The 17359-nt window shown below is 33.7% G+C and overlaps 1 protein-coding gene across 3 annotated transcripts in view; it reads left to right on the forward strand.

Annotated features, from left to right (window-relative positions):
• The window catches only part of LOC128669082 (CD151 antigen-like), a 130235-nt gene that overhangs the window by 79882 nt on the left and 32994 nt on the right, over nt 1–17359 (forward strand). For all 3 annotated transcript variants that reach the window (XM_053743544.1, XM_053743545.1, XM_053743546.1), the window contains one exon: nt 11398–11422. The gene's annotated coding sequence lies outside the window, so the exon portion shown is untranslated. The remainder of the gene's footprint in view (nt 1–11397; nt 11423–17359) is intronic.

Below are 17359 nucleotides of genomic sequence, written 5' to 3' on the forward strand. Positions count from 1 at the left end.
AAAGCTTGAAAACTTTATAATAAAATCAACTATATCTTAATCGGCAGACTTTTCATATACCAATGCTGAGTATAAATACAGTTGAAGTATTCATATAATTACTTGCCAATACAAAACATATCAGTTGAACAGTGTGCGGAGAAATGAAGAGGCTATTTTTCAGCGTTCCCATTTAATAATGGGAACTATAAGGACCCGAGGAGAGTGGACTCTGTAAAAATTGTATGTATGATACATACAATTTTTCTAACCTTATAGAGTTCACCATTCATTTAAATTAAATTTATAGATTTATTCTATACAGCTTCTTCCGAAACTAAAATTTAATCTCACCCGAAATATTTTTATACGACTTTCCTAAACATGAATATATTTCGAAAGTTTTCAGATTACATTTTGCACCTTCCTCTTTTTTTATCATGAGATAGTTTCACGTGGATCCTGGCCTCGGAGGACAAACAAAAAGGTTTCGCAGGATACAAGGATGGCCTTTTATATCCGATGTCCGTAGGCAGGCCCAGGGGACAAGTTCACAGCTCTTTTTGCTAAATGACCTTGAAGAATATTCTCGAAGCCAACGTTATAGCCGAAATAGCTTCCCCTGTTATTGTTATGAGAAAAGGTTCGGCAAAGCTGTAGTGTTTCAAAATTTTCGATCTTGTAGCATTTTTTCAAATACACTGATTTAACCCTTTCTGAAGTCTTGATTATATAACTCAAAGTGGCATTATATAGAAATGTAGGTACAAACAATGCAATAATATTTTATCCCCGAAATTAGTTACATAGTATAGGTATGTACAAATGTATGAGCTATATTCATAAACAATCCATGTACTATCTGTGAAATTGTAACACTATAACTGCCAAAACTAAAAGCATAAAAGTAAAATGGACCGCGACACTGCACGGCAATAATGGACCATCGCTAAAAGCACCATATTAATGCGATTTATGAAAGAAGTTGTCGATTAATTTCATATACTTACTTAACATACACATTAAAAGATCATTTTAGTTGCCCGTCTATCAAAACCATTTTCTCAACAATACACAGTTAGGCTAGGCTATCTTGGAGCCCGTCCTTATTGCATATGGCATACGTTGCGCTCCGTCGTCATCGACATCGCAGAAATTCTATGGAGTTTTAACGTATGTCAAAACCTATTGATAAAATAACGGAGCCGCAACGTGCTGCGTTGTAGCAACGGAGCACAGCAAAGCAATTACGATTCCATGGTCAAGAAAAAACCTGACAAAAATGTAGCACTAACACATGCATGTGATTGTACACTGATGTCAGTCAAGTAGAGTGCGAACGGAAATTGTCGACTGTCGATGGCTGCATCGTGATCGAAATCCATTGCAAATAGAACTTTAGTGAATTTCATACATATTGTGTTCGACGTGCTGAAAAATGCGGGTATTGGTTTATGGTAATTTTCTGTACTATTTTTCGTTACCAATGTGAAAGTAGAAATATTTTTACGGGATTGTAACGATTTAACCATTTGTTTCTCCAAGGGTTGCAGTAGACCATTCTGAAGTTCATGAAAATATAAATCATTTTATAACCTGAAATAAAACGATGAAGTAATACTACTAGGTACTAGGAGTACATACTAATTCCATGGTATTATCCAGATTAACAACTTGGAGTCATTTTGACGATTATACCAGTATAATCGTCAAAATGACGCCAAGTTGTCAAAAACCTTTTTGGTTATCCTATTGTATATAGCAATGAACAATAAAAGTAGAAATATTTAAGGTATAATTTTGTTGTAATTTTTTTTTCATTCATTAGTAATTTAAAGGGGTTTTACCAGTGACTGTGTCACCCCCGTAAGGTTTATTTGTATCATTATTTGTTTCATATTTTGCACAGAACATGTAAGTCCATGAGTTTGATATTAACTTCATAAATCTGAACAAATACTCGCCCCAATAGTTATATTCGGAAATGATATTTCTCATCACATGAATATCGATGGCCGGATCCCGAAATTGAATAATTCATAAAGACCTCTCGTTTGCATTGGACCGCCAATATCACAATAAGTCGAAACACGGACCGGGATGTGCAAATCTCCGGAATGTAAACACATACACACACTTTATGATGAGTATGTTTCGTCGACTATGAGAATGGTATTTACATGTGGGCAAGCGCCCAATTTTATTATATTTGGAACTATCGGCCTGTCCCGGCTTCGCTCGAGCAAAAACATAATCCATACTTCCATGCTTAAAGAGAAAAGATTAGTATTTATATATTTTGTTTGTGAAAAGTAAACTCAAAAACTACTAGACCGATTTTGATGAAATTTGGCACAGAGACAGACGAAACCTTCAGAAGTAAAATAATCTACTTTTTTATTACGGTTTTACCCGAGCAAAACTGGGAAAATATATTTTTTCTAATAACCTTTGCCCTGCAGCGAAATGGAATAGGTTAAAAGAACAGTGTAAAAAATCACAGTGAATAAGTCCGCCACATGCTTCGTCAATAGATCTTTGACAACTGAAAAGCGAATTCTGTGTATTCAATCCAAAGAAAGAGTGTTAAAAGGATTCAGTCTATTTCCTTTATTTTTTAAAAGGAGACTTCAGTCAGTGTAAGTTAAAAAATAAACTGATTTTCATAAAAAAATTTAAAGCATATATTAATATAAAGTATTTTTTCTCTATCTGTCAATTTCAAGTATTATAAAGTACGAAAGTGACAAAACATACTTTAGCTTAAATACCGGGATAAATATTTTTTTACTTTAATTTTTCAATGTGCATTTCATTATTATTACTCTTACAAAAGGTTTGCATGTTGACACGTTATTATTATATATTTGATAATGTCGCGGCTAAACAAAATGAACTTAAACGGGAGCTATTCCATCATAGCGTGAATATTTAACATTGGGAATAATTAATTTTTAACCCACATGATATTCGCACAGCCAAACGGCATAGATTAAAGTGTTCGCGGCGAGGTCGCACCATTCTGCATATAAATTACAGTGGCGTCATATTTTCAGTGGGCTTGAAATGTTTACAGTGAGTAACGGCAATGGCATACTAACATGACACTATTAGAAAATTTACGCCTACATATTTCTCATATTAAGTTGTTCACACTTTACGACACGATTTTTCTCGACGTATAAGTATTTTGTTACTTTTTTTTTCGTTATAGAATGTCAATTAATAACCAAATATGCCAACATAGCAAGTTACAAAATTTTTGATAAATTTATTGTCTCTTTTCTAACCAATTGTTATTTAAAAGTGTGACAAAGACATCCTGTTATTTAACATTTTGTAACATAACCTTAATATTAGTGTAGTCGAAAATTTTAAACACTGGATTTTTTATTCTTCAGATACGAATAAATTTCTTCTGTAATAGTAATACTTACAATTTTATCATTAGTTATTAATTTATTATTCATATCATATTATTGATCATAGTTAAACATCAAACTATCGCGTCTTATTAACAAAAAAAACATTCATCCTCAATTTCAATTAGGTCGTATGGTTTAAAAGTATCAAGTGAAGGTTGAACCAACCTCGCCTGTAATGAAGGCTTGCTCGGGCTGGGCTAATTAGTCATCATTATTGTTGGCATTCCTGGTAAACACAACATTGTCAAGTTTGTGTTAAATGTTTTCACATTTTTTTTTAATTAAGTAAAATTAATTTCTTTGTGTTGCTATTACAAAATGCGCGCCGTGGAAGATCTATTTATTTCAAAAATAAGATTTCGTACGTACAGTGAACAGCACATCAACCTACCCAAATTCATTGCAAACTCGCCGCTATTACAGCGCCATAGAGGTTCATGCAGGGTAACTCGATGTGCTGTTGACTGTACTATGTAAATGTTTTAGAATGTGTCGCAGCCATTTTGGAAAAATATATAATTCCCTAAATTAACACCACTACTTTAATGTGGTAGGACTTTATTGCAATAATTCAATTCTCTACCAATAAGTTACGCACATGACACGTTACGAATAAAACCATCAACATAAAGTAATTTTTACTAAGCTCATCACGACGATGATGAACCTCAGCACACATAAAGGGTACAGAAGTCACGACTTATTACATATATAATTTGAGAGTATATTTTAGAGGCGGCAGAAGAAAATTGTCGTCATTTCAGCCTCTGCGGCAGTGGTGGTATATCACGTCCCTAATCGCTTAATTTATCCTCCAAAGCATTGCTCGCTGGAATATTTCTCCTATTTCCGATAGAAATGGGGAGAAAACGATTTCCTCGTTTTTATTTACATTCAGCCTTGCTATTGCTTTTGAGACTCGTTTGTAATTAAAATCCAGACTGCTTGTATTGAATGCTTACAAGTACCTATATATCTACAAATCAATATATATTGGGAAGCAATAAATTACCCTTTTAAGATGATGGGGATGTTTTAAAAGGTAATCGTAAATTCGACCAGGATATGGAACTTGAAAACAGTGGAGAAAATGTTTCGATTTGTTCAATATCATTACAATAGAAGAGTTTACTTAGTTTAGAGTTAATTTATTTGATTAAAGTTCTATTCATCTTTGAATATTTTGACACTATTAGCTAGTTTAAAACCTAAAAAGTTTTAAGTATGATATTATTTCTCTAAGGTAACACCAAAGTTCGAATTAAGTTCGTTTTTCGCCTAAAAATGTGGGTCCCTGGAGTCAGTACTTGGAGCAAGCCCAACTGCAATTAGAGTCGCTCCGCTCCACTCCCGGCAGCTAAAGTTGCTGTTTGTAGAAAACTTTAATCCAACTTTGTTTCCATAGTGGATGAAGGTTAAATTTGTAACAAGTATTACTTATCTAGACTATTGACTTTGACTTTAAACACTGTGTTATGTCTATCTCGACTGCTATTCGCCGCTTCCACTTGTTAAAGTAAATCCCCCTTCTATTAAGAAACCAGATGGGGAATAACGTAAATTATGAGAGGCCTATACCCAGCAGTGGGATATAAAGAGCTGCCGATGAAGATCTTAGGAAAATTTGTCCTATTCATAGTATAAAATTAGTTCCAATGTTTTCTACTGAAATGTTTCAAAAGCGAGCTGAAAATTATTACAATGACAATAAATAAAGTGCAGCTTAAGAATTGCTTAACCGCTTTGAACTGGAAGTCTACTACGAAACACACAAACACAACACGTTACTAACGTTCACAGGCTGTCTCTTATTCCCATATCGTGTACGCGTCGTTTAAAAACAGAGCGAACGTGTGGACGCAATGACGTGCTACGTGTTTTATATTTCATGGTAGCCCCCCGGTTCTAACTAGAAGCCGTCTAACAAGCCGTTTCCAATTGGCGGTATTTACGAGGGTTACAGCTGAAATATTTCCGATTGCCCACTTTTCTGGATCGCGCCCAACTCGCTGCATTTTTGCTAAAATGATTTTATTTGATTTTCAAAGATTTACAATACATTTTTTTTAAATATTAACTTAATAGTTATAAAATATTAGATGATAATAATGACACTCTGTCTCTAATTGGGATTTATTTGAACGGCTAAAACATTTTTTTTTGTTTCACATGTTCTATCATAATCAAATTTGAACAGAATAGTTAATTAAAAAAGAAAAATACTCAAAAAATTTGTGAATTCACAATAAAGCCGAATTATCCGATACAATAAGTTTTCTACTTTTTCTCTATAGAGAATAAATCAATCTCAAATAGATTCATTCTCTAGCGACTGAAATACTGTAATTACAAGTAATCTGCACAAAGTAGTCCTCGTGACTTCGTGACTTTCTGACATCAGCGCTTACAGCAGCCATTATTTCCCAAGCTGACTGGGCCATTGTTGTCTAAACAAACCACAGATAAGATTTATTTCGCCTTTGCCAGCGCTAGGATCCTTAAGTTTCACTTAAATAACAGACCCAAATTAATTCAGGCTTTTGTTGACGGAACAGAAGTACTATTTTCGTTATGTTTCTAACTGTATACGAAATGAGTAACCCAAAAAGTGCTGGCTTCATGGAAGATATGCATGCTGATAGTCTAGACTAAACTACTGAGGATACCGATGAGCATGCGAAGTGGAGAAGAAAAAGAAGGAATGCGGATCTTAAGATCCAACCCTTTGCGGTTGAGGAAGGAGCCGGGAAAACTTGTCGGAACAAGAAATTGTTTTACCACATTGGAAATATTGGAATATTTGACCAAATACTGAGTACCAAAGAATATTTGTGTATTTTATTTTATTTAACTTTATTGCACAGAATACAAATAGGACATCAATAAAACAAAGCTATAGTGAGTATAGTATTTTTAGATCTAGAAAACCTATCCATGGACCACCTTTCGGGTTTACAATAATATTACATGTATAAAAAGTTAGTGAGGATTAAAATTGAATAGGTACAGGTTTAAACCACAATCAAATCAAACTTTGGCTTTGAACCTTGAAAATAATGACATTACTATAATACCACCAACTTTACCTGTTGGCAGAGACCCAAGAGCCCCCTAAATTGGTTCATTAACCTGAAATCACAATCCGGATTGATTGGCCTTTGGTGACAAATTGCCGCCGCACTAGTGTAACAATCGAGTTGATTTTACAATAGACACAGAATAGATAATTACATTTTTCTTTACACAACAGTAAGTAGTAAGAGACTCGTAAGCTTAGTCTTAGTTTATGTATATAAACATTACGATGATCGAATAGTTTAAAATTACAGTGTGAGCCATTATTCGCTATAACAATTCTTACCTATTAACATAAAATTTTCAGACTACATCTCCTTTTTATAGAAGTTTTGTAGATATTTTGAAGTGAAAACTTCTTTAGCGGCGTTGTGCACTTTTTGTGATGGGTAAAAAATGTTAAACTCGCGTCAGAACACGTAACCAGATCGAAAATTCGTAAGACGTCAAAAATGCACAACATTAATATTACTCAAGTTTTCACTTCTGCCGGCACTCTCGGAGTGCTACCCGTTTTTTTATAGAAATAAGTAGTACACTAATACTTATTTTTAAGGTTAGATTACAAATATATATTACACAACTTAGGTATACATGTTCTGTGCATACATAAAGCAATGGACAAAACATCATTCTTACTGGATAGCTATTATATAGTTAAGTGTTACTTACTCAACCATACTACTAATCTCTCCTATTTGACATCTCACCTAAATATTTCGTGAGTGGTAATATCAGTAACTAAACTCATATTTCTTAATTTAAAAACAAACGGAGCTACTGAAGTGGATTTGAGTCATCTCAACTATTTGGAAGCTCGGCTCACGTACTCGCGTCAAGTACTAAACCCACGAGAACTTGGCATTAATTACCGATACGAATGCCGCCCGAATAACAATAGGAAATAAATTGACTTCCGCGTGTAAACTGTTGCTTGTCGATGTAGGAAGTAGACTGTTCTGAATGGAGTGGTGAAGGCCCGAGTGTGGAGCAGGATTTTTATTGCGTGATTACACATAGAACAAATTATAATTTTAATAGGAGATTAAATCGGATAATGATGCATTGCATAGTCGACATATATGTTCTCTATTTAATTACGAAGCAATCAGTCTTTTCTACCATTTGTATGTTTGTTAATTTGAAGTAACTAAATCTAACATGAAATATTTATGTTTTCATATTTTAACTACGTGAACGACGGAACCACTGGATTTGCTTCAACTAAATACCTTGACTGCTTTACTAGATGTATTGTTTATAATATCAGGATTTCATGAAAACAAAATTACAGTTAGTATTAACACACAAACCAAACAATGCAATTTAACGAGTTGTTTCAAAACCCAAATTGCACAACAAAAACGTTTCCCGCCGTTAAAATGCCGCCATTTGCAATTTTACAGACTGCGCGGTAATTCCATAAATTCGCGAGCGCCTCGTTTGTCTATGGTCTGTAAAAGTAAAAAGCTGACAATGCCAGCTACAAGTAGTGTTGGCAGGAAGCAAGCCTTCGAACTGAGTTCGTTAATGGCCCATTAGAATGGCTCCGTTGGCGTGTAGCAGCTGGATTCATCTCATTTATCTTAGAACTGAAGGCATCTTGTATCTTTTTAATTTAACTGTCTGCAGATCAGTCAACCTGAAACCATGTAACTCTTTTATTTTTATAGTTTTTATTATTTTTTTCTAGCTATAATTCGGATAGATACAAGGAATTTTAAAAAGTGTCGGATACACAGAAAAAATTGAAAGTTTATTATTGCGTGGTCGGATACAATAGCAATACATGCTTGCAAAGCTAGATTTTTGTGGCATAAAATCGTCATCTTTAAATTTGCATATGTTAAAATGAGACTTCTTTATAGTTTATAGAATTTCCGTTTGTTACCGCCTTCACGTACATTTCGATACATGGCAATGGTTAAATAGTGTTGAGCACCAACGGGACTATCTGCTACTATGTTAATTAACGAGAGCTCTGTTTGAGGCAGAGAGCACTTCATTTAATGGACCCGATAATATGACGACATTTAGTTGCAAGAACTTCCACTTAGATCTTGCGATCGACCAATGACGTAAAAACTAACAATAGCTACTCCAGACCTGTTTTTTAACCTCCGACAACACAAGGAGGAGAGTTTATCTTGTCAGTGTATCTGTATATCTGTCCGTGGCAATGTAGCAGCTAAACGGCTAAAATTATTTTGATGTAGTTTTTTTTTTTTATTTTAAAGATAAATTAATCATTTTTTTTAACAATGGTTGGAGTATGTGCGTTCAGCCGTTTAGAAATTGTCAGCTATTTTCTGCTATCCGAGATAACTACTATATAAGATTTTTTTTTCACCTCATCAATTTTTTTCTAAAAACTAATATCTTTCCAATCTTCGAATTGGGTAATATTACCTTGTTATTTGCAATGAGTTTTTCAAAGACCTTCCTGCCGGCTCCCTGATGATGATACACAGAGCTCGTAACATAAATAGCAGTAATTAATCTGTGGGCTCACCTCACGACCCGGCGCAATCCTTTTTGAGTCGTAACAGACGGGACGCTTTTTTTATCATCCTCGTCTGAAGAGTTTGCTATTTTGTCGACTTTGCAACTATTGACCTACTTGACTTCACGTACCTTTGATTCATGTACAAGACTGTAAAAGTAAAGAAATATAATTAAAAAAATACATTCAAATAACAGACATAAAATTTACAAAATCTACATTACCTTACCTACTTAGTATATCAATTTACGTAAATACTCAAAAAATTTAAATACACGTTTCGAATCAAATCGATATAAACGTTTGTACACTAAACAATTCAAAATCGTAGTAGATATAATTCGGAATCGTTTTATGATGACTCCCAAGCAAACTAGCTTGTTTTATTGTTGTTGGACATAGTGGAACACGAGATTCTTAAGAGAATCTCGTAACTGAAGAGTAACTGGCCAGTTTTTCCGAAATTAGCTGAAATTTAAAATGCTATTTTAAAAAGTAGCAATTCAGTGTCTCCAAGGATCCCTAATCTGACGAGTCCTTCCTCTGATCCTTTTTAATCCGGCGAGTGGAGCGCATTACATCCGATACATTTGACCTCATTCCGGGTTTCTTTTGTGCGTATTTTCAGCCTATGGTTTCACCCGAGGGACAAAGATCATTCTAATTAACAAATACGAAATCTTTTTTATCTTGTCATAATAAAATACCATAATAAATTGGTTAATTTATTTATCTATCTAATATCGCTAGGATTGGGCATAAAATTATATATCCTTACTATACAGCAAACCATTATTAAAGTCTGCACAGCAAAGAAAACAGCTTGTACTTTGGTAATAAAACGGGTTTAGGTATATTTACTAAATTAACTAAATTACACTTTCATAATAATACAAGAATTTCCAAGGTCATAATCTTCCTGAATTTTTAAACAAAAAAAATACACGCGTCAGGCGGTTACATGCCGCCTGAAGGCATTCGATAACAACCGGGACCGAACTGGATGTTTTTGACATTGGAAGCCTCTATAGGCCAAAACATTTTGCTTTGGTATCTGATATGATCTCGATCATATCTATATTTTGTTAAAGCTGAACATTTATAATGTTAATTACTAGCTCCTAAATGGTGTTAGACAAAAAGGTAGATTGCTTCAAAGTTAACCTTCGTCAGTGACCCTTATAACACAACATTGACATAGCACATTCCAACCTAACTAAACGAAAAATAATAATTATGAAGTAAAAAGTAATAAATTTGAAAAAACGTCATGAAAAATACGTCTCAAAAATTGGCTTCCGTTTGCTGTATGAAACGTAACTCATTCTTTAAAATTGGTCCAATAAACGCAATATACGTAAATGGCTTCAAAACGTGTTAAGTATACTTTCTTGGTTTTGTCGTTGTCGGATAAAAAGTTATGTTAACAATGTCTCAGGTTCTTTTCTTTCCAACAATAATTTCAAATAAAATGAAAATTTTCTCCACCAAGTTTTATAAAACTCTCCAAAGAACAAGAAATACCGTCTACGACAAAAGTAGTGAGGCGTCTAGGTTACTCGCTGTTAATAAAACTTCCATCAAATATTGTCGAACCTATTTAGTACTGCTTTTTGCTTGCATTCTATCTAGATTTGTTACTATGTGATGCATGCTCAATTATTTTTGATATATTACTAATGAAATTAAAACAGTTCCAAGTAAAGTGTTTAATTTCTTATGAACCATTCCAAGAATTATATTTAATTTTGACCTATATTTTCTTATAAATAAAATTGTTCAATTCGTGGAATCAAATTGTATTCCTTGGTTCCATGAGGTTTTAATTTTGCCAATGTGATTTTTGGTTTCGGTTGTAGGTATATGCTTCAAAATCTTATTTAGTATGTCGTAAAGTAGCTTTTTCTATTTAGAAATGAGAGATAACTTCTAAGAATATATTTGTCATTCGAGAAAACAACGGAGCAGCTTTTAAATGAGGCTCTTAAATACAATCATTTGATTTCGAACGTAATATTTTAAAATTTATTAGGATAACTTTCAAATTGAAATATTGTTGTTGTGTGCAGTCTAGCACTATTCTCTAACAATGTCCAAGACCCGCAGTTAATTCCTTGCTACCAGAGATGGTACAGTTTAGTATACTAAGCTTTATCGAGCTGGCCCACTGCGTCTTTCTCATGCAAATTAACTGATGCTACAGCACTGCGATTAAACCCAGGTCCGTTTTATTAGCCTTGGCTTGACTCCAACTTTAGACTCTATGGATTTGAACCCTTATTTTTTACATCTATTAGCACAAATATATAGTCAATTATAAGAAATATAATATTCAATTATACCTAGCAACACGCCGAATTCTTATGATCGAATAATTTCAGCCACAGGTTTTTTATTCATTTATTTTTGTTTCAGATCTACAATTTTCCGGTTAAAAACGGTAAGACCTTAAACTAGTACCTACCTACTTCTCTACTAAGTTCTATTGTTGAAACGTGCCGATGAAAATCATTAATTTTTCGTGCAAACAAATTTTAAGGTATCCTATTTTAATGAAAAAAACCTATCTAGACTATGATTTCCTATTGATATTTTCACAAAAACAATAGTATTATGTAAATCTAGTACAACACTTGACACGATTTTTATGAACATATTATTTTTACGACAAAAGTTTTTATGGCGCGCCGCGGCTCCAAATGTTGTTTTTATTCACTAGAATAGTGACGTTGAGTTATGAATCGATGATAGTAAAAAAGGGAAAACGGATACAATCATTGCTGTAGTTTATTCTGCTGTCAGTCTATCAGCCCCTGTGTTTACATTATCAAGCTTTTGTTGGCGAAGAACCGTCTGGTAGATAAAATGGTTAGTTACTTTATTGATTTTGCTTCAATTTTCTAAAAGGATGATAGGCCTTTCATATTATAATTCTAGACAGTTAAGACGCCTTTTGTAACTAGGTACTGAATACGTTTCTTTGGAAGTCAATGGTAAATACTTCAATTAACAGGTAACATTTAATACACTTGGAAGTAGAAGAAGGATAGGTACTTATTTGTTACAACACAAATATTATTTGTAAGTAGTTACCTAACTGTTAAGATTATAGTAATGTCTCATCAAATCTTTAAAAGGATTTCATTGTATTATACTTATGCATATTGAAAGGTAACCTTTGATCTAGTTAAAGTTACCAAGATTTCCTCGACCTAAATATTTTTTTGTTTCAGCAAAATTTTGCAAAAATCGCTGAATATCGGAATTAATAATATAATCGACTTTTCCTAAGAAACTGGCTTTCCTGTCTGACCTTCGATAAATCGCTGAGGACATTAAGCCACCGTAAAATATGAGAAACAAACAAAATTGGCGGGAATCTGAAAGGATATTTTTAAAGATTTCATTTCGATAGCTTATTCCCGCTTCTCAATTCCTATGACAATGAAACATAAATCTTCGCCATAATGTAATGGATAAGTTTTTTGAGTCCTAAATGAAATTAGGCATTTACTTTGCAATGCGAGATTTGTCAAGGCAAGGGCCACTTGTATCATTATTTAAACTTTTGATTGTTTCTTATATTTCAATTATTTATTTATTTTACCTGGACAGATTAAATCCTTAAATACGTACAAAAGTAATCTAATTAGAGAAGAAAATTCCCATACATCATTATTGTGGATTTGGATTAATTATAAATGATTAACAGCTGTGGGAATACGCCAATAGTTTTTTCATTATGGATACAAAATTCATTAATTCTCGTACAGTCAGCAATCTACTCAAAATCGTTACAAATTGACCGCTATTACTGTTGTATGGAGATCCATGTAGAGTACCTTTAAGTGGAGTTGACTATACCTGCATATAGTATTCCCCAATGGACAGATAATTCTCGTACTAAGTCGATCGAATTTATCACTCTCTAGAGTGTGGTACTGACTCTGAGATTGGCTCTATTTTATAATAGACGTACTTAAATATGTTTGTTACGTAACAGCATCTGGCTCATTTTTCACTTTTTTGTTTTTCTTATTAATTTTACGAACTATTTACCCAGTTTTTGTGCGAATGAGCAACATTTTATCGTCAATATTTTTTCTCCTAATAAACACTCTCCATTAGCAAGTCCAAGAATTTTCGAAAATAATCTGTCGACACATAAAATGTTTGCTATAATTTCCCTCGACACAAACCGGTGTAATTTGTCAACGTCGCCACCTCGCCGTTAAAACAATGACTTGGCCTTTCATCAACCGCGCAACTTATTAAATAACCATTCAATTTGAAGACTGGTCATACTGCAGCTTTCAAATTCTTCAATCGGTATGCTTTTAGTGCAAGTTGTGTTAGGACGAGCTTTTGCGTTTCGTGCTAGCAACAAACTCAAACCTTACGTTAGCTTTATTGTACTTTGTTGTTAGCTCTTCAGTACGTCATCACATAACAGAAATTTTTGTTATTGCTGCACATAATTTTGATTATTCGAGATTACTTCTATATATATAGCTTTCGAAGCGGTGGTGATTCGCCTATAATCGACAGGTCCCAGGTTCGAATCCTACTCGTGCCACATCATATGGGGATACATAAACTGTAGTATTCATATTCTGTCAAGTAAGTAGCTAAATTCTATCATCTTTTTTTTGTTATTTTGTTATTTTATTGTTACTCCATCCATACGCGTTTGTTTTACGATCGCGTGCTCTAAAGAGAAAACACGCCTTCAAATCGCTAATGTGATAAGACCTTACCCTTTCCAGCTAATGGTGTACAGATAAAAATGTCCTTATAAAATACACGAGGAAAATCGACACGACCACAGATCTATTACAGACTAGATATCGCATCATCAGAAAAGACAATATAGTGCACACAAATTCAAAATGTCTAAATGTTTCTGTTTCAGAAACTCGGTTTTCTCGCTTTCACTTTACGCTATCGGTTTAGAGCTGTCTGGTTGAAATAAGTAGACATTCAAAAATCAAATCTTCAAAAGCACTTTCGTTAACAATTTTCGTAAATATGGTCATAATTCTTTTAGTAACATATTATAATAGTTGCTAAACAACAGCTGCTGAGAAGCTATGCTGCATAGGTATTAAAAATCAATCGTGGCAAATGTGTAAACAAAAAATTCTGTTGCTACCACAGGCTCCGTCGTTTAAATGTCGCTAAAATACTTTTAATATATTTAGCTAATCATAACATATACTTCTCATATAACTGACATTTATATTGAGGTAATTTTGGAAGATAGGTTGTTGCATTTGTCGTATTAGATAGCTGTAAGTTAGATATATGTCCCTACGCATAAATTAATTATTAAATTCTTTAATGAGCACACTCCATGCGCCTTCTAGCCTAACATATATCTGTCGATGAAACGTTGTTTGCTTCATCAAGGGAGAGGACGCGGGACGCGTTTTTGTCGTTTATTGCTTGTGTTTTGTTTGTGTTTGAAGATCAAGAAGATCAAATAATGTTTTCCTTTGTCCCTAAGGAATTTAAGATAAAAATAATAGGATTTTTTTAAATAATCTTAAACAGGAAAGCTAATGAAGTTTATAAAATCTGTGGAAATTTATCCAGTAGACTTTAGTAGGGTATGTACCTCCTAAAGTTTTTCTAATATTTACTTATTCGCCATTGAATTTTTACTAACTCCTTTTGTTTAATTTCAACTTTAATAACAAGGAGATAGCAACAAGGAACTCTTATTATTTTGGTCGCAAAAAAAATATCACATCGCGGCCAATATCCAGAGTCCTTCAAGACTCAATAAAGATATTTAAAAGCCTAATAACACCGAAGATAAATATTTTACGATCTACTTGTGGCCAGTAAAAAGGTTAGATGTTACTGAGAAATTTCACGCGCCACACGGAACGGCTACGGAAAATTTCAGAGAAAATATAAACCCTCAAACGTTGTCAAGTACTATTGATGGCTCCTTAAAGATATTATGTTCCAAAACAGTGGAGCGTTGGGGAAACAAAATGTGTTACAAGTATAATGGAGTCTTTTCACAAAGGAATTGGACTCAATCGGGCATTCCACCCCTCGAATGTGCGGTTCTTTAGTAAAAACACAGATAAAATAGCACAATAAGACTTTTTTGGGTACACTTTGTAAGGTCACACAGTGTAGTCCGGGCGAAGTGGAAATAAAATAGTTAGTAAACCTGCAAACGATCCAAAGCCTTACGGTGGAGAAAGTAACTGGGAATCCAACTTACTAAGTCTTTTTAAGATCAGGGATAACTATATGTTTAAACAATATGGTTCTTAATTAAAATAAATACAGTTCTATCAATAAATTCTATCGTGTAAATCGGCGACGATGTCATTTCTCTTTTAAATAAATCCATCCCCTCAAACAAATTATTCCGCAGCAACGAACTTCACCTTAATTTTTTTCGAAACAAAAACCCGACCGGTATTTCCTGAACAAAATCTGATCTTGATTTGCGCGACGAACAGGGAAGAGGCCGACCCTATAGTCCCGAAGATATTTAATTTAAACTTCATCAGTTCCCTTTAAATTCCGATCTAATGACCCGACAACGGGACTGGTTTCTTTATGCTACGCTTTCAACTAGCTTTATTTTTGTTGGTGGGATTTTTGCTCTAACGAAGAACATTCAAGCCATAGTGACATAGCTGGATCTACTTACTGCTACTACTTGAAGTGAATAAAATTGGGAAATCGAGGGATTCTTGATTATAATTCAGAACGACTCTTTAAAATTTCATCATAATCGCTCCAGCGGTTTAGCCGTGAAAGCGGAACTGACAGAGAGACAGACAGACTTTAGCATTTATAATATTAGTATAAGTAGATGTGGATAGTATGGACATGAGTTTTCTAAAAATAAAGTAACAAAATGGCTTTTGTATGACGATCCAAATGGATGGTGATTCTAGGACCTAGAAAGAAACCAAAAATATTCAACCCTAAGTTGAAACTCCGAACCCTTTGTCTCGAATTCAGCCAGCCTCAGTTCGCCAACGCTTTATACTTTTAATAAGATTTCAACACTTCGCGACTTCAATAACTTTACAACTTCAACTGAGCCTCTCGCTTTTAACATAATTATTTTTGTTCGATTCGCCTGACAATGCTAAAGTTTATTTAAACACTTTCAGACAAAAGACAATATCACTGTGGCCTGTGCCTTTGTAGTAAATAAATAACCATAATAATAATAAAACATACTTAGTAAATGTAATCTTGTCACCAAATGAATGTTTATGGACAAGAATATATTTATTATATATTTATATTCTCAATTCATATATTTTTATGTTAGGATTTATTTCTTACTCTCTCTCTCTCTCTCTCTCTCTCTCTCTCTCTCTCGTCAAAATATTACATTCTCTCAATTCGTTTTGTGTTGTTTCAAAGGCTAAGAATATAAGAATGAATGTTACGATAAACGCCAGGGCGTTACCCTATGAGTGAAGTTGGGATTATAGAAAATAGTAATTTGTTTGTTGACACAGATACGTCTAGTCATTTATATAGCAAAACGAGTCATCAATTTCCTTCCCTTCAAGATACCATCGCAAAGTTCCATTGACTTAGTTTTGGATTGCTTTAGATACAATCGGGAGAGAATACTAATCAAAGAGGGTTAGGTAGTAAGAGTTTTTCTACCAGATTATTTTAGTTGAGTTGGCCAAGTGCTCGAGTTCTGTTGATGAGATTTGTGAACTGAAATTGAAACAATGTAAAAATATAAATAAGTTCCTTAGAACTTTATCCCAGGAATATGTTAACTTCTAAAGATGGACATATCCCTAGACAATAAGAAAAAGACAGAAATCCTTACAAATATCATAAATGCGAACTTTCGCATGTCTGTCTATCTGTTCCGCTTTCACGGCTAAAACGCTGTACATGTTTACTATAGATGTCCAAATAAAACTAAAACATCTAGGAATTAATTATTAAGTAAATTGGGTGGTGCAGAGTCCAGGATAAATGGACTAACTTGTTCAATTCCCATATTAGGAGCCATTGTTCCGGATAGTTTTACCAGAACTTGTACCGACAATAGTCGTAATTATAGTTCAGAGAAGTCAAGTTTCGCTCTTAAGTTTTTAGTTTGATTCACCATTCATCAGAGCATTACTTATTCAAAAATATGTTTGGTTTATTAAAATGGAAAATGTGTTTGCTTGTAAAACAATAGCAACCTCGCGAGACTATAAACTCACATTATAAAAGACAACATTTTTATACGAGTTTTGAGTGAAGAACCGCTTGGTTCCTGGATATAAATCATTCTTCAATCTCTCATCATCCACTGTAAAATATACATAGAGTATTTCTATATTTTTTATATACTACCAAGCAGTTAATGCAACAA

This window comes from Plodia interpunctella, chromosome 4 (genome assembly GCF_027563975.2).
Source record: "Plodia interpunctella isolate USDA-ARS_2022_Savannah chromosome 4, ilPloInte3.2, whole genome shotgun sequence".
Taxonomy (NCBI): Eukaryota; Metazoa; Arthropoda; class Insecta; order Lepidoptera; family Pyralidae; genus Plodia; species Plodia interpunctella.